Below are 21582 nucleotides of genomic sequence, written 5' to 3' on the forward strand. Positions count from 1 at the left end.
TGGCCTGTCTTGTAACCACGCACAGCTCTACACTGCTTGATATCCTGTTGGCAAACTTTGCCTGTATCCTGTCCATTCTCTGCCTGTCGTCTATATCTACATCTGATCATCTGTTACCAAACCCGGCCTGTCTGACTATGTATTCAGTGTCTCCCCAGCTCTGCACCTACCAGCCTGCTTCCTGTTTCCTGCTGCACTAGCTGAAGTGACAAGACCAAAGACGAACCAGGTATCCATACACCGCCAGGCTCTTGCGGCCACTGTTGCAACACCGGTGGCCCTTGAGCTGGGGTTGTACGAGAAAGCTTTCCCACTGCACGTCAGGTAGGTAGATAACACTTCTCCTGTTGTCAGGATCCTCCCAGGCCACCACCTGAGCCCCAGCCTGAGGTAAAGGCCCTCCCCGGCAGCAGTCCCTTGAGGGCCACCAACAGTCTCCTCAGCACTGCATCTCCATCTTCCACCCGACTCCTCTTTTAGCATGACTCATTCATATTTAGGGGTTAATTAGTTCCCTGCCAGGCCCACCGCCTGTCCCAATTTATAAAGTCACAGATTCAAAGTGATACTAAAGCTTCTTTTTTTTGTATTTTTTTAAATAACAAACATGTCATACTTGCCTCCACTGTGCAGCTTGTTTTGCACAGCGCGGCCTCAAACATCCTCTTCTGGGGTCTCTCTGTGGCTCTCGCGGCTCCTCCCCGCATCAGATAACCCCCTAGGAGAAGCGCTCTCCCGAGGGTGTTACCTTGCGGGCGTGCTCCCGAGTCATTCATTCGGCGTCCATAGAAGCCGAATGTATGACTCGGCCCCTGCCTCCCGAGTCATTGAATTCGATTGACAGCAGCGGGAGCCAATGGCTGCACTGCTATCAATCTATCCAATCAAAGCCGGGACTCCGTGGAGAGAAGGATGGCGCGCCCCTGCCGAAGAAGATGAAGGGGCTCAGGTAAGTAAAATGGGGGGGGGGGCTGGGGGGCCGGTGACTGGCAGGTGTTTTTTTACCTTAATACATGAGATGCATTAAGGTGAAAAAACACGTACCTTTAAAACCCCTTTAACTTTCCTGGCGGTATGATTATTTCATATTTTAGGTGCTTAAAGCGGTACCATTATTTTGCATGGAAATTTGGCATTTTATATTGTAGGCCTGTAATTCTTAGAAATAATTCACTTAAATCTGTCCAAACAAGAGTCTAATAGACATCCCGGGTATGATAAAATTTGAAATATGAAATCATAAATTATAATATATATGTAATCAAATCAAAAACACTGAAATATGCTGAGTTGCAGAATTGTCACTGTCATTACTTTTAGTGATTGATGACGAATTTCTCCACAAATTACTATCGCTTAATTCTGCGAGTGATTCTAATTTATTATTGCTGTTTTCTAGCAGGTCTATAACCACTTTTGATGGAAATGGAAATTTTTTCGTTGCTATGGACAATCTCCAGTTTCCTGCCATAAAGAACAGTATTTATAATATAAAACTGCATGCAGGACACTGGAGAAATCACTAGGGACAAAGGGGATGTGTAATTATTTGATACAGTACTGTAAAGTTTACTCTATCTCTACTGTGTTTTTAACTTTTTGAATTTGGCGCCGAACTCCGTCCCCGTGTGCGTTGCAACGCTGGCAGGGAACGGAGCTCGGCACTGTCACAGATCGAGCGAGACACGGCGGCTTGCTGATCACAGCGGGGAGACATCGCTGGATCCAGGGGACAAGGTAAGTAACCCTTATATGGATCCAGCGATGCGATCCCGAATCTGGCTCGGGAATACCGCTTATGGTAATTAAATCTCACCCCGAGCCAGAGTCGGAAATACCACCAGGGGGATGAAGCACGGGTCAGGCACAAATGTCCCTGCACTCACACTAGTAGCATTCTAGAGGGTGCTACACTGGAATAAAAAAGAAAAACTTCCCTTTTTCAGAATTAATAACTCTTCATTGTATGTGATTATATCGAGAGACTCCCCACAGGCCTGATCTTCAGGGAGAAGAGGATAGTACTAGAGCCTGCTGGAATGGGGTAAAGTCTAGATCATAAAGCCTCTACCTATACCCTCCTTATCCTTGTAGTGGGTGGAGGCCACACTGCAAGCACATTTTTGTGTTCCAGTCCAGAGTTCAGCTTTAATAAAGACACACATATTGACTTACATAGAACATCATTAATGTATTACCTGATTCAAATGCACTACCAATGACCGAATCTAGTTTTATATAGTACAAAAACAATGTAAACACATATTTATTGCAATATCTCATCTGGACAGAATCATCTGAGTTCCAGGGCATTACGCATTAGTCATTAATCTCTTCCCTCCTTTCCTACATTTGCAAACATCAATCAAACCAGTATTTATTTTTTTGCCTGACAGTTTCACGATTATATGCAGAATAGGTTCCAGTTACTTCACGGCCAACAAGCCTAGACAATATTTTACATATTACACGTCTGCCCTTTGGGTTCCTACTAGTTATTGGTATTTATAGGAACAGTCGGGTCATAAATGTGTCCTTTATTTTTCCCCTTTGTTGAAATCTATCATTAAGCAAATGTGTCAGCCTGAACAGACCCTATACATGGATATGGAGGGCTAGTAGTATCCCTTGGGCCCTTTTTGTTTTGAAAAATGAAGGCCACTGCTACGACAGATAAAGGTATAACACAAACATCTTACAGTAAATAGGCCTTTTACATCTGTTTAAAGCAGTGGTCTCCAAAATGCAGCCCTTTGCCTGTCCTTAACTGGTCCTTAGTATTTCTCCCACAGATACAAAGCTCTATTCCTCCCACTGATATACATGTTGAATATTTCTTTCACTGACACCAATGATGGGGCACTACTTCTTCCACTGACACCAACAATGTGCCACTATTTCTTCCACTGATACTGACAATGGGGCACTATTCATTGCACTGATACTGACAATGGAGCACTATTAATTCCACTGTTACTGACAATGGGGTACTATTCATTCCACAGAAACCGACAATGGGGCAGTATTTCTCACACTGACACCAATGATGGTGCACTTCCACTGACACCGACAATGAAGCACTATTCCTCACACTGACACCAGTGATGGGGCACTATTCCTTCTACTGACACCAATGATGGAGCACTATTCCTCCCACTGATACCAACCATGGGGCACTATTCCTCCCACTAACACCAACCACGGGGCACTATTCCTCCCACTGACACCATCCATGGGTCACTATTCCTTCCACTGACACAAACTATGGGGCACTGTTCCTCCCAGTGACACCAACAATGGATGGGGCACTATTCCTCCCACTGACACCAACGATGGGGCACTATTCCTCCCACTGACACCAACGATGGGGCACTAGTCCTTCTACTGATACCAAAGACTGGGTGCTTTTCCTTCCACTGACACCAACTATGGGGCACTATTCCTCCCACTGACACCAACAATGGGGTACTATTTCTGCTACTGTCACTAACGATGGGGCACTATTCCTCCCTTTGACAACAATGATGGGGCACTATTCCTCCCACTGACACCAATGATGTGTTGCTATTCCTTCTCTGGGGACCCTGATGTAAGCGAGGGCAGCTCTCTGGGGACTCTGATGTAAGGGGGGGCTCTCTGGAGACCCTAATGTAAGGTGGGCTCTCTGAGGATTCTGATGTAAGGGGGGGGGCTTTATGGGGACCCTGATGTAAGGGAGAGGCTCTCTGGGGACCCTGATGTAAGGGGGGCTCTCTAGGGACTCTGATGTAAGGGGGAGGCTCTCTTGAGACCCTGATGTAAGGGGGGCTTTATGGGGACTCTGATGTAAGGGGGGCTCTCTAGGGACTATACTGTTTTTGTGCGTGTTTGGAAAATTAAAGTAGGCCGTCTGGATAAAGTCTAGGGACAAATTTTTGTCCCAGTCCGGCCCTGCCTGAGACCAGTCACTTCACTGATTATATGTAAGGGTTTACAGCCACTTTAAGTAAGCAGAAATGCTAAAAATCACCAGTGACCTTATAAGGCTCCATGCACACTATCTTAAAAAAAACAGTAGCAACAGGTTTTGAATTTTTGTTTTTTTGTTTTTCTGCTTCTAGAAGTGAATAGTGATATTCTATGTGTCCATGCACACTATTTTAGTCTAGAAGCAATTTTGAAACTTTAGCTTCTAGGAGCAGAAAAAAACTCTTTGTTTCTTTTTTTTGTTTTTTTGTTTTTTGGGAGTGAGTTGAAGATAGAAAAAAAAATGCTGACAGCTCCTACAAGCTCCGAACCCCTGCTAAGCAGCATTTTTCAGCATTTGTTATTTCTGTAGTGGCAGCTATCAGTGTCCTTAAAAAACGGTAAATAGCATAATTTCATGAAGACAACCTCATTTACACCATGGATAGAGAAGGGAATTAAATATCTATCTGATCTACTTGATAATGGGGTGATCAAACCATTTCCTACACTTGAAAAGAAATTTAAATTGCCAAATTCAGATATATTCCTCTACATCCGAACTAAGAATTGCATTTCCAACCTCCCATCATGGACCTATAATGTTCCCCAATTGGCTTGGTCCTTCCTTAAGATTCCCATACATCAACAAAAAGGGATCTCTCTTTTCTATAATCTTCTTCAACAAAAAAGTGTGTTTACAAAGACTATGCCTTTAATTAGATGGGAAGAAGACTTAGGATACACCTATACAGTTGACCAATGGGAAAAAGCTTGTAACACCACATATAAAGCCACATGCTGCTCTACATTATGGGAAGTATCCATTAAATTGACTCAACGCTGGTATCTTACTCCTGAGAAAATTTTTAAATTCAACGGCACATTTGACGACAAATGTTGGAGATTGCAAAAAAGGTGATATGTTACATACATTTTGGACATGCCCTAAATTTGGGAAGTATTGGGAACAAATCTTTCAAGTTATGTCTGAAATGACCAAAACAGTCATTCCTCCAAATCCCTCACTGGCTCTATTATCCATTGATCTTGATCGATATCCTATCCAGTTTAGAAATGTGTTTACACATATTTTGCTGTCAGCCAGGATCAGTATAATGAGGAACTGGAAAAATCCTGATCCTCCTTCCATAAAAGAAGTGATAGAATCGACTCAAACTCATTACATTTATGAATCAATTCTAGCTCTTCGGCCTCACAAAAAAGAACATACTCATAAAATATGGCAGCCATGGTTAAAATGGGCTAGTCCCCAAAACATTGCACGAGTTCTTTGTTCCTAGATAACTTGAATTAAAAAATTCTAATATTTTAATCTTTGTTTTGTATCTATTAAATGACAGGTTACTATTACTGTCCCGAACACAGTTTAGCACCCATAGGGGTGTTTGGAAATATAGTTTATCATCTTTGAATTACTTGAATTGTCAGTATATAAATATATGATGATAATATTTATATTACTTTTGTGTATTGTCTCCACAATGGATGTATTAATAACCTCCCGATCGTTATCTTTATTATCCCTATTGTAATTGAGATAATTAATATGGTTTTCTTTATATTATATTTTTTATTATTTTTGGATACTATTATCTATGTATCTAAATACTGTAACTGATCTGTTATTTAGTCATAATTTCTGTCATTTGTCTTGATAAAAATGTAAACTTTAATAAAAACTATTGATTAAAAAAAACAGTAAATAGCTGTTTTTTAAAGAGTGGGCCAGCAAGCCAGCCACCGCATCCTTTACAACAAATGACTCAACAGCTGTCAGCGGGGATCCACGCTTAACCACTTGGGATCCGCGCTATTGCAAAATGACGGCAATAGCGCGGACCCACATTTTCGGGACTACGTCTATTGACGTAGTCCCGGTTACGAGCGGCCTGCGCGCCCCCTGAGGGGCGCGCGCGGCGCGCTCTGTGATCGGCGAGTCCGTGAGACTCGCCTGATCACCGATCCGTGTAAGGGGTCGATCCCGACCCCTTATCACGTGATCAGCTGTCAGCCAATGACAGCTGATCATGTGATAAAACGGAGCCGGTAATCGGCTAGTATTCCTCCTCGCGCTGACAGCGCGAGGAGAAAAAAAAAAAGCCGATCGCCGGCGGCCGTGTTCGGGACATCAGTCCCGATCACGGCCAGCAATTTAAAAGGACACCTGCCCCCTGCCAGTGCCCACCTGCCACCCGCAGTGCCATCCTGAAATAAAGTAAGTGCCCCCCTGTCAGTGCCACCCAGCAGTGCCCATAGTGCCCACAGTGCCACCCAGCAGTGCCCACAGTGCCACCCAGCAGTGCCCACAGTGCCACCCAGCAGTGCCACCCAAAATCTGCCTCAGGTGCTGCACCCCAGTGCCGCCCATCAGTGCCCAGCAGTGCCGCCCATCAGTGCCCAGCAGTGCCGCCCATCAGTGCCCAGCAGTGCCACCTATCAGAGCCACCTATCAGTGCCACCTATCAGTGCCCATCAGTCCCATCTATCTGTGGTACCTATCAGTGCCCATCCGTGCCACCCATCCGTGCCACTTATCCGTGCCACCCATCCGTGCCATCTTATCTGTGCCCATCTTTGCCCATCAGTGCCGCCTTATCTGTGCCCATCGGTGCCGCCTTATCTGTGCCTATTAGTGCCGCCTTAACTATGCCTATCAGTGCCCACCAGTGCAGCCTATCAGTGCCCACCAATGCAGCCCATCAGTGCCCACCAATGCAGCCCATCAGTGCCCACCAATGCAGCCTATCAGTGCCGCCTAATCAGCGCACTTCAATGAAGGAGAAAAATGACCCGTTTGCAAAATTTTATAACAAACTATTAAAACATGATTTTTTTTTTTTTTTTTTTTGCATCTTTTTTTGTTTGTTTAGCAAAAAATAAAACTCCGAGCTGTAACTAAATACCACCAAAAGAAAGCTCTATTTGTGGGAAAAAAATGATAAAAATTTCATTTGGGTACAGTGTTGTATGCCCGCGCAATTGTCACTCAAAGTGCATCAGCGCTGAAAGCTGAAAATTGGTCTGGGACTGAGGGGGGTTTAAGTGCCCAGTAAGCAAGTGGTTAATGTAGACAAAAGGAATTGCTAGGAAATAAAGCTAGAGAAAAAAACAGAATGAGGGTCCCCACCCAGTCTATACCAGGCCATTGGTTTATTTAGCAGCAGGAGGCAGTGGAGCTGTCATTTGTCAGGAGCTAGCGTTGGGGGGCTGACCTTTTTTTTGGGTTGGCAACTGGCGTTAATCATGGTTTACATTGGCTCTACACCAGGGGACATACTAATTCAGATGGGGGGGGGATCTGGGTGCCACCACAACCGCCAGCCAGGGTTGTGGGAAAGAGGCCCTTTTCCCCATCAACATGGGAACAAGGTACTTTGGAAGGGGGAGCCCCCCTGCCCCAATGCACCCACCCCATGTTGAGTGCATGCAGCCTGGTATAGTTCCGAAGGTGGGGGGCACTCGCTCCCCCTTTCCTGGTCTGCCGGGTTGCATGCTGGGATAACAAAATTTAACAAAATTGGCATGAGGTTGCTCTTAAACTGAAGGGCTTGTTATGGATTAGGGGGAGCAATTTCTTTTTTTTTTAAATGATAATGACGACATTTTTGTTTACGATTAGCCATCAGTGGGGAGTCCCGCTGGCAGCTGATGAATCATTGGTTGTTAACATTCCATAACAACCTGCTAGTCACTGCTAAACACCAGCACAAGAAAGTGCTTGTTCCAGCGTTTTTCTGGCATTTTTTACAGCTGCTAGTGTGCATGGAGTCTAAAAGTATACTTTAGATATACCAGGCCTGTAGAGGAATAGAGTTGCTGAATCATCTTGGCTGCTGTTCCTGCATTTTGTTCCATAATCCTGTTACAGTATCTTTAAATGTAGATCAGGCACTCTACTTATACAGGTCTCTGAGGTTTAACTACCATCCAGACCTCAAAGCTGAACTCCAGGCTATCAACTAAACATATAGTTAAAATAAACAGGCTAATATCCAAGTAGCCTGCACATAAAGGAGAAACCTTCACATGTAAAACGGTGCCAAGAGATGATCCTGTGTAGGAGAACAATCAGATCTTGAGAAAGTCATTGGCTGGGATAAAGCCACAAGTTCAAACAATCTCTTGCAATGAGGGGCTGGCAGGAGCTGGTAAGCGTGTTTTTCAGCTGTTGGTGGCGGCATGGCTGTCTAAGATCACTACAAGGTGGTGGATGATGAAGACTAACACTAAGGCAAGCCATACACTGGTTGAATTTCGAAATAATTTTCTTTCAAAAATCTTATCTAAGAATTTTTGTTCATATTTCGCACCATTAGTGGGCTGTAGCAAGAGACGATTTTTGTGCGGCAATCAAATTTGAGTAATCGGACATGTTGGAATTTTTTTAAAAACAAACGATTTTCTAATTAATGATGGGAGAATCATGCTAGAAATGTAATCGAAAAAGAAATGCGCATGTGCAAGATAAGAAAATTCCCAGAAAATTCTCAGAAAGAAAAGAAGATTCCCAGCCACGAAAATTCTTTTCTGTAGCAACACGAGGTGAAATTGAAGGCTTGGTTGGCTGAATTTCGAAATCAATGGTGGCACCATCGGATCACAAAACGTATACATTTTCTGATTTTCAAAAGAAAATTATTTTGGAATTCGACCATGTATGGCCAGCCTAATGCCTTGTACACACGGTCGGAAATTCCGACGGAAAAGGTCCGATCGAATTATATTGACGGAAAATCCGATCGTGTGTGGGCTCTATCTGACTTTTTCCATCGGAAATTTCCGACAGAAAAAATGTGTGAGCAGGATCTCAAATTTTCCGACAAAAAACTACGATCTGATTTTTTCCGATCGTTTGTAGAGAATTCTGATGGGACAAAAATGCCACGCATGCTCAGATCAAATTACGAGACCAAAGCTATTGGCTACTAGCCTTAACGTAGTCCCGTCGTAACAAACTAACGTCATCACGTTCCAAACGAAAAAATCTGACGGATTTTGTTGTTGGAATGTCCGACCGTGTGTACAAGGCATAAGAGTCTCCATAATTAATAATATATATTTTGATAAACACGATCCTATATATATTTTATGTTTGTATACTGTGTATATGTCTCACAGGAGGTTTTGCTGCTTACACTTTGTATTTAGAAAATATTTATTAGCACAATTTTATTTTTTATATAGTTAAAATATATACATTTATGTCATCCTTGTCTAGAAATGTGTAACTCTGTTCAGCAACACTTGTGACCCAGGCACTCCTGCTGCAAAGCACAGTCAGATCCTGGACCACTGGAACTTTTTTGCCGAAACAGGACTGTAAAGCACAGTATTGTTTAGGAACACGCCCCAGCCTGCTGATTAGCAGAAATGGGCTTGGGCATGTTTTTCCGAACCCAAGTCACCAAGTCCACCAGGAAGATGTCACCTGTAATGAGCACCAGGGGCATTCCCAATCCCTGCCCTGCAGCCACACTTATATAAGGGGTGAGTATATGTGCGATTGTAGGACGGTGAATGCTTCTTCCCAAATGATTGGCCCATGACAGGAAGAGCACACAAACACGCCCAAGCGCATGGCTACTGATTAGACAATAAAGTGGCAGTGTCCACATTGCACTCTATCAGCACAACGTAAAAGTTATAAACAGACTTAGAATATCAAGCATGCCATTACAAAAATTAGGTGACACCAGGAATCATCACACTTTCATTTAAAAGTGCCAATCAGTGAACATCATGCAAAAAGAAAAGGAGGAGGGGTGTGTTTATTAATAACAGCAGTACCTTATGCTTACAGAATTAACATTCCAGCTATAGAAAGAATATATCTAAACCAAGGCCTCTCCTCAGTATGAAGAAATCTGTCCTTGTATCAAAAGAAATCAATATGCCATTCAAGACAGTTCATTTACAACTGAAAATCTGCAATGTTCTGTTCACTCAATGAATAACATTTCCATGTCCTTAGATGACCATGCCCAGAGCCTTCTCCATGCAGCAGCATGCCATCTGAAAAATAATCCAGCCAAAACAGACTAGGCAAAATGCGAGGAGACACTATAAAATGCCTTTGACAGAAAGTGTTTGTTACAGAGAACCTGAATACAGAAGAGATCTGATTTGATACAATTTATGATGATTGCCATTTTGAATCTGACATCTTAGGTATCAGTAAAGGCCCATTCCCAACAGTTCTTTGCAGTAGCATGCATTAAATACACACATTTACCGTGCACAATTCATTGTATATGATATCTCAATGTGCCTAGACAGATCACTGAAACCCACTTGCTTCACCGCGTACCGCAAGTGCTCTGCAATAAAAAAAAGTGGTGCAGCATCCACAGGAACTGGAGCACAACTCTGTAACATTAAAGTGGTTGTAAAGCCCCAAAACCCAAATTCTGGAAGCCCCTCTGTTACAAAAAGGTATACTGTGCAGTAGCTGTTTTCTTTTTCTTTTTTTACAGTGAAATATCTTCTTTCATAGCACCGTTTTGTACTCAAGTGACCTCCCAGCGCTCAGCTTTCCCGATCTGAGAACTACAGTGGGAGGAGCTGAGATTCCCCATTGATGTCGGCTGGGAGGAGAGAAGGAGCGCACAGCACCGCTCTGAAATAAGGTATTTCACTGCATGATTTTTAAAACACAGATACTGCACAGTATATCCTTTTGTAACAGAGGGGCTTCCAGGATAAGTGATTCTTGATTTTAAAGCCATGGCGGTGGGAGAGGAAAGGCGGGGAGATGGCTGACATACAGACTCCTGAGCTGACAGGCAGGGAGGGAGGAGGAGAGAGAAACTGACTACAGCATCATGGATCAGCAGCCATGATTACCGTGGTCAGCACACTAAGGGGGACACAGGAAATGGCAAGATCAACCAGATATTTTACAGCATAGAGAGGGGTAAATCACACCACACAAGCACTATGCTGTACAGTGCCTTGAAAAAGTATTCACACCCCTTGAAATTTTCCACATTTTGTCATGTTACAGCCGAAAACTTAAATGTATTTTATTGTGACTGTATGTGATAGACCAACACAAAGTGGCACATAATTGTAAAGTGGAAGGAAAATAATGAATAGTTTTTAATTTTTTTACAAATAAATATGTGAAAAGTGTGGCATGCATTTGTATTCCGCCCCAAATGTGAGTTGGTTGTATGTGGAGTTTTCTTTGCAAATAAATCTTTTTTAAATGGTATCACGCTATTGCATGCGTCTGTCGTTTTCTGCATGTGATATACATGAGAAGGATCTCTGAGCATACCAGGAGATAATAGTGGCTTTAGAGCCGGGCTATTACCAGGAGGAGGAAGTGATCTGTGTACCACAATCATAAAGGAAACAAAGAAGGATCTCTGCAGGCTATTGCCATTAATTACAGGCTTATTTATTAACTAGTTGCTGACCGCCGGCCGTCAAATGACGGCCAGGCGGCGCAGCTATTGTGGCGGGAGGCCGTCATATGACGGCCTCCCGTTTAAACAGGGATGCGTGCGATCGTGCGCGCATCCCTGTTTCTTCGGTGGCGGCGTGTCACGGAGACACCGCTCGCCACCGAAGGGGGTGAACAGCCATTCGTTATGGCTGTTTACCACGTGATCGGCCGTGATGAAGTCACGGCCGATCACAGATGGTCACACCCCCTACGTGCACGGCGCATGCGCGCGATCGCGAGCGCGCTGCGCGTGCACGTCGGTGGCGGCGTGTTCCCCGGGAACACTGCTCGTCACCGACACTGGTAAACAGCCATTGGCTGGCTGTTTACCCATGTGATCGGCTGTGATCCTTTCACAGCCGATCACTAAAATGTAAACAAACCGCGGTAACGGGATGTTACCGGGTTCTCCTCCTCACACACCGATCGTGTGTGAGGAGGAGATTGCGGTAACATCTCGTTACCGCATACAGTGTACACCAAACATACTGATTGCCCCCCCCCCCCCCAATAAAGAGGACCTGTCACCACCCCTCATAGTACCTGTCAATCACAGTCCATCAGAGTACCTGTCACAGTCCATCAGAGTATTTGAGTACCTGTCCCAGCCCATCAGAGTACCCGAGTACCTGTCCCAGCCCATCAGAGTACCCGAGTACCTGTCCCAGCCCATCAGAGTACCCGAGTACCTGTCCCAGCCCATCAGAGTACCCGAGTACCTGTCCCAGCCCATCTGAGTACCCGAGTACCTCTCCCAGCCCATCTGAGTACCCGAGTACCTGTCCCAGCCCATCTGAGTACCCGAGTACCTGTCACAGTTCATCTGAGTACCCGAGTACCTGTCCCGGCCCATCAGAGTACCCGAGTACCTGTCACGGCACATCAGAGTACCCGAGTACCTGTCACGGCACATCAGAGTACCCGAGTACCTGTCACGGCACATCAGAGTACCCGAGTACTTGTCACGGCACATCAGAGTACCCGAGTACCTGTCACGGCCCATCAGGGTACCCGAGTACCTGTCACGGCCCATCAGGATACCCGAGTACCTGTCACGGCCCATCAGGGTACCCGAGTACCTGTCACAGTCCATTAGAGTACCGAGTACCTGTCACAGTCCATTAGAGTACTGAGTACCTGTCACAGTCCATTAGAGTACCGAGTACCTGTCACAGCCCATCTGAGTACCCGAGTACCTCTCCCAGCCCATCTGAGTACCCGAGTACCTGTCCCAGCCCATCTGAGTACCCGAGTACCTGTCACAGTTCATCTGAGTACCCGAGTACCTGTCCCGGCCCATCAGAGTACCCGAGTACCTGTCACGGCACATCAGAGTACCCGAGTACCTGTCACGGCACATCAGAGTACCCGAGTACCTGTCACGGCACATCAGAGTACCCGAGTACTTGTCACGGCACATCAGAGTACCCGAGTACCTGTCACGGCCCATCAGGGTACCCGAGTACCTGTCACGGCCCATCAGGATACCCGAGTACCTGTCACGGCCCATCAGGGTACCCGAGTACCTGTCACAGTCCATTAGAGTACCGAGTACCTGTCACAGTCCATTAGAGTACTGAGTACCTGTCACAGTCCATTAGAGTACCGAGTACCTGTCACAGCCCATCTGAGTACCCGAGTACCTGTCACAGTTCATCTGAGTACCTGTCACCGCCCTTCAGAGTACCCAAATACCAGTCACCAAACCATCAGAGTACCTGTCACCAGGCCATCAGAGTACCTGAGTACTTGTCACCAGGCCATCAGAGTACCAGAGTACCTGTCACCAGGCCATCAGAGTACCCGAGTACCTGTCACCAGGCCATCAGAGTACCCGAGTACCTGTCACCAGGCCATCAGAGTACCCGAGTACCTGTCACCAGGCCATCAGAGTACCCGAGTACCTGTCACCAGGCCATCAGAGTACCCGAGTACCTGTCACCAGGCCATCAGAGTACCCGAGTACCTGTCACCAGGCCATCAGAGTACCCGAGTACCTGTCACCAGGCCATCAGAGTACTCGAGTACCTGTCACCAGGCCATCAGAGTACTCGAGTACCTGTCACCAGGCCATCAGAGTACCCGAGTACCTGTCACCAGGCAATCAGAGTACCCGAGTACCTGTTCCAGTCCATCTGAGTACCCGAGTACCTGTCACAGTCCACCTGAGTACCCGAGTACCTATCTCCAGCCCATCAGAGTACCCGAGTACCTATTTGCAGCCCATGTCTCATAGAATATACGTTGGGGTGTTTACTTTCCAAAATGGGGTCATTTTGTGGGTAATTTCACTGTCCTGGTGGTCCAGGACCTTCAAAAGTGTGATGGGTAGGAATGAAATAAGATGTGTCATTTATGCTCCTAGAACGCCTGAACGTACTACTTCAATGTTTGGCCCATCTATGTGGCCAGGCTGTGTAAAAGTCCTACACATGTGGTATCGCCATACTCGGGAGGAGTAGCAGAATGTATTTTGGGGTGTAATTTTTGCTATATACATGTTATGTGTTAGAAATATCTTATAAATTGACAATTTTGTGTAAAAAAAAAATGCGTTTTAATTTTTTTCCACATATTCCAAAAACTTCTGGAAAAAAATGAACCGTTCAAAAGACTCATTATGCCTCACAGATTATACGTTGGGGTGTTTGCTTTCCAAAATGGGGTAATTTTATGGGAAATTCCATTGTCCTGGTACTCCAGGGCCTTCAAAAGTGTAATAGGTGGTTGAGAAATGAGATGCGTAATTTTTGCTCATAGAACGTCTGAAGGTACTACATCAATGTTAGTGCTCTGTATGTGGCCAGGCTGTGTAAAAGTCTCACACACGTGGTATCGCCGTACTCGGGAAGAGTAGCAGAATGTATTTTGGGGTGTAATTTTTGCTATATACATGCTATGTGTTAGAAATATCTTATAAATTGACAATTTTGTGTAAAAAAAAATGCGTTTTAATTTTTTTCCACATATTCCAAAAACTTCTGGAAAAAAATTAACCATTCAAAAGACTCATTATGCCTCACAGATTATACGTTGGGGTGTTAGCTTTCCAAAATGGGATGATTTTATGGGAAATTCCATTGTCCTGGTACTCCAGGGCCTTCAAAAGTGTAATAGGTGGTTGAGAAATGAGATGCGTCATTTTTGCTCGTAGAACGTCTGAAGGTACTACATCGATGTTGGTGCTCTGTATGTGGCCAGGCTGTGTAAAAGTCTCACACATGTGGTATCGCCGTACTCGGGAAGAGTAGCGGAATGTATTTTGGGGGGTAATTTGTTGTATACATATGCTGTGTGTGAGAAATAACCTGATAATATGACAATTTAGTAAAAAAAAATAAAAAAAAATAAAAAATCTTCATTTTGCAAAGAATTGTGGGAAAAAATGACAACTTAAAAAAACTCACCATGCTACTTACTTAATACCTTGGGATGTCTACTTTGTAAAAAGGGGTCATTTGGGGGGTATTTGTACTTTCCTGACTAGTTAGAGTCTCAAGAAATGAGATACACCTGATGTACTGAAGGCCTCATCAGAAGTGATCAATTTTCAGTGATTGGCACCATAGTTTGTAGACTCTATAACTTTCACAAAGACCAAATAATATATACTAATGTGGGTTATTTTTACTAAAGATATGTAGCAGTATAAATTTTGGCCAAAATTTATGAAGAAAAATTACTAATTAGCAAAAATTTATGACAGAAACGAAGAAAAAGGCATTTTTTTCACAAAATTTACGTTTTATTTTATTCATAGCACAAAAAATAAAAAACCCACTAGTGATTAAATACCACTAAAAGAAAGCTCTATTTGTGTGGAAAAAAGGACGCAAGTTTCATATGGATACTGTGTTGGATGACTGAGTAATTGTCATTCAAAGTGTGAGAGCGTTGAAAGCTGAAAATTGGTCTGGTCAGGAAGGGGGTGTAACTGCACTGTACTGAGGTGGTTAAGGGTACACCTGGTGGGGGAAGTGTGCATACTGCATAAAGACACTATTATCACATGGTTGATGCTGTCATTATGGACTATTGTTGTTCAGTTTAACACATTAATATGGACTGTGTGTCATTCTGACTGTGTCAGCACTTTATTTATTGGATGTCACGTTTTAATTGTTGCACATTATATAAGTTTACTGGTTACATTCGTTATAACACTTGGTTTTATTGTCAAGTATTAGCACTGCATAGTGTGTTATATATATTATATTGTCACATTTTTGGGGAAGTGTGGGCAGCTGTTTTTAGTTTCATTTATGATATTTAGGTTATTTTAGGCTTAGTGTGGCAGCTCACAAGGTTTTATCTATAAGTCTCAGGACTGGATGGACAGAAATACAAATCCTTTGTTAGGTCATACAACTCCCTTAATGTATATGTATTTTATCTGTGTATTAAAGTGGTACTAAACCGCAAAAAATAAAACAAAATAATTGGGGGAGGTTGAACCATTAACTTAAAAATTTTATGTGAAAAGCAAACTCAATATTGAAGTATTTTTAAACAACATTTTACGAAAGCAGTACAAATAATATAGTATAGAATATAGTATACTGTATAAAATAGTATAACAATACAATAGTATAATATAGTAAAGTATAGAAAATTGTTTGTTTAACCACTTTAAAACTGCTCTATAGCAGTTTTACTGCTACAGTGCGTCTCTTCTGCGTAGAATCCCGTATATATACATGAGCTAGTGTCCTTAGTACAGTGACAGGACAGTGCATATTTTAAGCGCTGATCACTATATTAGTGTCACTAGATCCCACAAGGTGTCAGTTAGTATCCGATTGGCCGCCTCAATATCATAGTCCCGCTATAAGTAGCTGACCACCACCATTACTGGTATAAAAAAAAATCTGTATACATTTTCCATAGTTTGTAGATTCTATAATGCTATAATGTTTGCGTAAACCAATTAAGATATGCTTGTTGACATTTCTTTTACCAAAAACATAGCAGAATACATATTTGCCTAAATTTATGAAGAAATTTGATTTTTAAATTTTTTTTATTGGATATGTTTCAGAGTAAAAAGTAAAAAAATATATATACACTGAGCAAAATTATAAACACAACACTTTTGTGTTTGCCCCTATTTATCATGAGCTGAACTTAACCACTTAAGGACCGCCTCCTGCACATATACGTCAGCAGAATGGCACGGCTGGGCACAAGCACGTACCAGTACGTTGCTCTTTAAGTGCCCAGCCGTGGGTCGGCCAGCGGCGCGCTCCCGACCCGGTCCTGCGTTCCGTGACCGTGGCCACGGGACCAGCGGACCTGATCGCCGCTGGTGTCCTGCGATCGGGTCACAGAGCTGAAGAACGAGGAGAGGTCTGTGTAAACAATCCTCTCCCCATGCTTCCTACTGTGGCTGTTACCGATCGTCTGTTCCCTGTTATAGGGAAAGACGATCAGTGATGTCACATGCCAAGCCACTCCCCCCTACAATAAAAAAAAACTCATAACGTCATACATAACCCCTCCTCGCCCCCTAGTGGTTAACTCCTTCACTGCCAGTGTTATTTATTTTTGGGGATATTTATTATAGCAAAAAGTAAAAAATATTGATTTTTTTTTTCAAAATTGTCGCTCTATTTTTGTTTAAAGTGCAAAAAATAAAAATCGCAGAGGTGATCAAATACCACCAAAAGAAAGCTCTATTTGTGGGAAAAAAAGACGCCAATTTTGTTTGGGAGCCACATTGCGCGACTGTGCAATTGTCAGTTAAAGCGACGCAGTGCTGAATCGCAAAAAGGGGCTTGGTCCTTTGGCTGCAAATTGGTCCGGGGCTTAAGTGGTTAAAGATCTATGTCTTTTTCCATGTACACAAAAGGCCTAATCAAATATTATTCACAAATCTGTCTAAGTGCCGGTTCACACTAGCGAGATGCGAGAACCCTGCGAATCATGTGCGGGTTCCCGCATCGCTCCCGACACGCACGGCAGTTCACACTGCCATATGCGAACTGCTGGGGAGTGTCATTATATGTTAACGACACCCCCATTTTAGCTTGCGTATCGCACTGCGAACTGACAGTTCGGACATGAATCGGATCGCATATGTGTGAACACACATGCGATCTGATTCTGGTCCGAACAGAAAAAAGGGTCCTGTGCGTGTTTGGACCGAATGCGGTGCGATATCAGCCATGCTATCTGTATGGCTGACATCGCACCCGCACAGACATTGCATGTAATGTGAACAGCAGTGCGTTGCGAATTACATGCAATGTCTGGCATCACACTAGTGTGAACCGGCACTAAATCTGTGTTAGCGAGTACTTCTCCTTTGCTGAGATAATCCATCCACCTCACAGGTGTGGCATATCAAGATGCTGATTAGACAGCAGGATTATTGCATAGGTGTGCCTTAGGTTGGCCACAATGAAAAGCCACTCTAAAATGTGCAGTTTTACTGTATTGGGCTGGTTGGGGGGTCCGAAAACCAGTCAGTATCTGATGTGACCACATTTGCCTCATGCAGTGCATCATATATCCTTTCGCATAGAGTTAATCAGATTGTTGATTGTGACCTGTGGAATGTTGGTCCATTCCTCTTCAATGTCTGTGCGAAGTTGCTGGATATTGGTAGGAACTGGAACAGGCTGTTGTATACGCCGATCCAGAGCATCCCAAACATGCTCAAAGGGTGACATGTCCGGTGAATAGGCTGGCCATGAAAGAACTGGGATGTTTTCAGCTTCCAGGAATTGTGTACAGGTCCTTGCAATATGAGGCTGTGCATTATCATGCTGCAACATGAGGTGATGGTCGTGAATGAATGGCACAACAATGGGCCACAGGATCTCGTCGCGGTATCTCTGTGCATTCAAAATGGCATCAATAAAATGCACCTGTGTTCATTGTCGTTAGCATACGCCTGCCCATACCATAACCCCACCGCTACCATGGGCCACTCAATCCACAACATTGACATCAGCAAACCACTCATCCACACAACGCCATACATGCTGTCTGCCATCTGCCCTGTACAGTGAAAACCAGGGTTCATCTGTGAAGAGAACTACTCTTCAAAGTCCCGGACGCCATTGAAAATGAGCATTTGCTCACTCAAGTCCACTACAAATTCAAACCGGAGTCAGGTCGAGACCCCAATGAGGGCATCAAGTATGCAAATGAGCTTCCCTGAGACCCTTTCTAAAAGTTTGGGCAGAAATTCTTTGGTTATGCAAATCGATTGTTGCAGCAGCTGTCCTGGTGGCTGGTCTCAGACGATCTTGGAGGTGAAGTTGCTGGATGTGGAGGTCCTGAGCTGGTTTGATTACACGTGGTCTGCAGTTGTGAGGCCAATTGGATGTACTACCAAATTCTCTGAAACGCCTTTGGAGATGGCTTATGGTAGAGAAATGAACATTCAATTCAAGGGCAACTGCTGTGGTGGACATTCCAACATGCCAATTGCATGCTCCCTCAAAACTTGCGACATCTGTGGCATTGTACTGTGTGATAACACTGCATATTTTAGAGTGGCCTTTTTTTGTGGCCAGCCTAAGGTACACCTGTGCAATAATCATGCTGTCTAATCAGCATCTTGATATGCCAAACCTGTGAGATGGAGGGATTAGCTTGGCAAAGGAGAAGTGCTCACTAACATACATTTAGACAGATTTGTTAACAATATTTGGGAGAAATAGGCCTTATTGTACATGGAAAAGGTCTTAGATCTTTAAGATCAGCTCATGATAAATAGGCTCAAACACAAAAGTGTTGCGTTTATAATTTTGCTCAGTGCATTTTTTAATTTGTCGGTCTTTTTTTGTTTATAATGCAAAATAATAAAAACTGCAGAGGTAATCAAATACCATCAAAAGAAAGCTCTATATGTGGGGAAAGAAATTACATAAATTTTATTTGGGTACAGAAATGCATGACCGCACAGTTGTCAGTTAAATTAACACAGTGCCGTTTTGCAAAATATGGCTTGGTCATGAATCTTCCGGAGGTCAATGGATAATATGTATGAATGTTTGCTTGAAAGTCTGCTAGTGTATGGGCAATTTAAGGAAAACTTAGAGCTTCTGACATTGCCTTTATTTTACATAAATTAAAACGTGACATAAATGTAACTATTTCCTACTCTATCCAAGGCTATTAGAAAACCCGGTTGGTGTTAGGTTTTAAGTCACCTGCAAACTGGTCCCTTAGGGCTGCTACAGACAAAAGCACAAATGATTGAAGTAGGGTCACAAGGGAGGCAGCATAACTGTCTTTTTTTTAACTGAAATCAAGCCCATTTTAATGGTATTATAATATTAACTGAAAATATGATTTCCAACCTGCTGTTATACCGTGTACACACGACCGTACTTTTTGACAGCAAAGGTCTGACAAATCCGAATCCGTCGAACAATTTGAATGTGTGTGGGCTCCATTGGACCTTTGCTGTCCAAAAATCTGACGGACTTTAGAAATAGAACATGTTTCAAATTATTCTGCCGGAACCCACGCCGAAACCCAGTTCTTATAGAGGAATCTTTTCGTGTGTATGCTGGTCCGATGGACAAAAACCGACGCTAGGGCAGCTATTGGCTACTGGCTATGAACTTCCTTATTCCGAATCCGTCGGAACTTTGGTGTGAGTATGTATGGTCAAGTCTGTTCATTCGGAAAGTCCGTCGGAACTCTGCTGAAAGTCCATCGGGAAGACCGTCCGACCTAGTCCGTCGAACAGTCCGGTTGTGTGTACACGGCATAACACAGACAACATACCCAAAAATGTCTCCTCTGTTGCATCCGCGGCAAACAACTAACTCAATAGTATGAGAGGGCTAGAATGATGATGCTGTGTAATTTTAAAATGACACAGCTATCTTGTTGAGATCCACACATCCTTATATGATACATGACCACACTTATAAAGATGCAAGCTAGCTACTGTATATCAGTCATTGGTCTGGGATGTAAATAAACTGTTATTAAAGCGTAGTTCCACCCAAAAGAGGAAGCTTCGCTTAGCTGCCTCCTCACCCCCTTCGGTGCCACATTTTGCACCTTTTGAAAAGAGGTATTCATCCCCACTTCTGAGATCTTGACACGGTGGGATCACTCAGAAGTTCACCCCCCCTTCCTTCCCCAGTGACCGGGCCATTCAGAAAGCTCAGCGCGCTTTGGGAATGTGCAGTAGGGAACCGGCTGTGAACCTGCAAGGCTTCAGTGCCAGTTTATCCTGCAGGCAATAGTGGCAGCAGCATCAGAGAGCCGATGGAACCATCCGCTAGGGTGCTGACGTCACCGAATTCCAGGACAGGTGTCCCAATATTAAAAGTCAGCAGCTTTTTTGCTGGGGGGGAACTCCATTTTAAGTGACTAAGGAATGCAGCTCTATCCAGACTTAGAATGTGCAGTTCTCCGACCAGTCTTGTTGTCATTACAGAGGGGAAATGGAGGACCAGTCTGTAGATTACCCATTTAAAGTGTTACTAAACCCAGGACCCTGAATTCAGTATATCTGGTCTCCCACAGTACACATAACATGGAACCCTTTCTCATCAGCAGTATATAGCAGTCTTGTGACTTCTATCAATGTCCAGCCGAGCACTGGTTAAAGCTTGTAGGGGGGATTTTTCATTCACCTCTAACTGTCCTATGAAGCTGCAGGACCCCTGACCCTCTGTCTGGACAATGTTGATTGGCCCATGTGCTGATCATATGCACCCCCCCCCCCAAAAAAAAATCTCTACAATACACACCAAACTGAGGTTGCAGGGTGATCCAAGGCTCTGTACTATCAGCAGATGGATTGTGGTCAGTAAAAGGGGAGGATCAGAGAAGACAGGATCAAAGGTGGAGGGATAAGATTAATTAACCCCTTAGGTTCCACAGTAAGTATAACAAGCATGCTTTACTGCATAAACAGACTGATTTTACTGTTGTGGGTTTAGTAAAACTTTAAATTGGGGCTTATGCTGCAGAATCATAATATTATTATTAATAAGCCCAATAGTTTAGTTGCTTTCTGGGGGTGGGGGGTATTTAATAACAATGCAGTGAACCTTTAAAATCATATGCTCTCTCTATTTATGTATATTATTATACATATATGTTGTTTTGTTAATACAGCCATACAAATAAAATACGTATTTACCCGTAGCCACAAGTCATATATATATATATATAATAGAATACAT

At 43.6% G+C, this 21582-nt stretch overlaps 1 protein-coding gene across 7 annotated transcripts in view; it reads right to left on the reverse strand.

Moving 5' to 3' along the window:
• Positions 1-21582, reverse strand: part of LOC143934134 (serine/threonine-protein kinase BRSK2-like) — a 480076-nt gene that overhangs the window by 161779 nt on the left and 296715 nt on the right. The window lies entirely within an intron of this gene.

This window comes from Lithobates pipiens, unplaced genomic scaffold (genome assembly GCF_037356315.1).
Source record: "Lithobates pipiens isolate NorthernLeopardFrog02 unplaced genomic scaffold, aLitPip1_a1.2 Scaffold_27, whole genome shotgun sequence".
Taxonomy (NCBI): domain Eukaryota; kingdom Metazoa; phylum Chordata; class Amphibia; order Anura; family Ranidae; genus Lithobates; species Lithobates pipiens.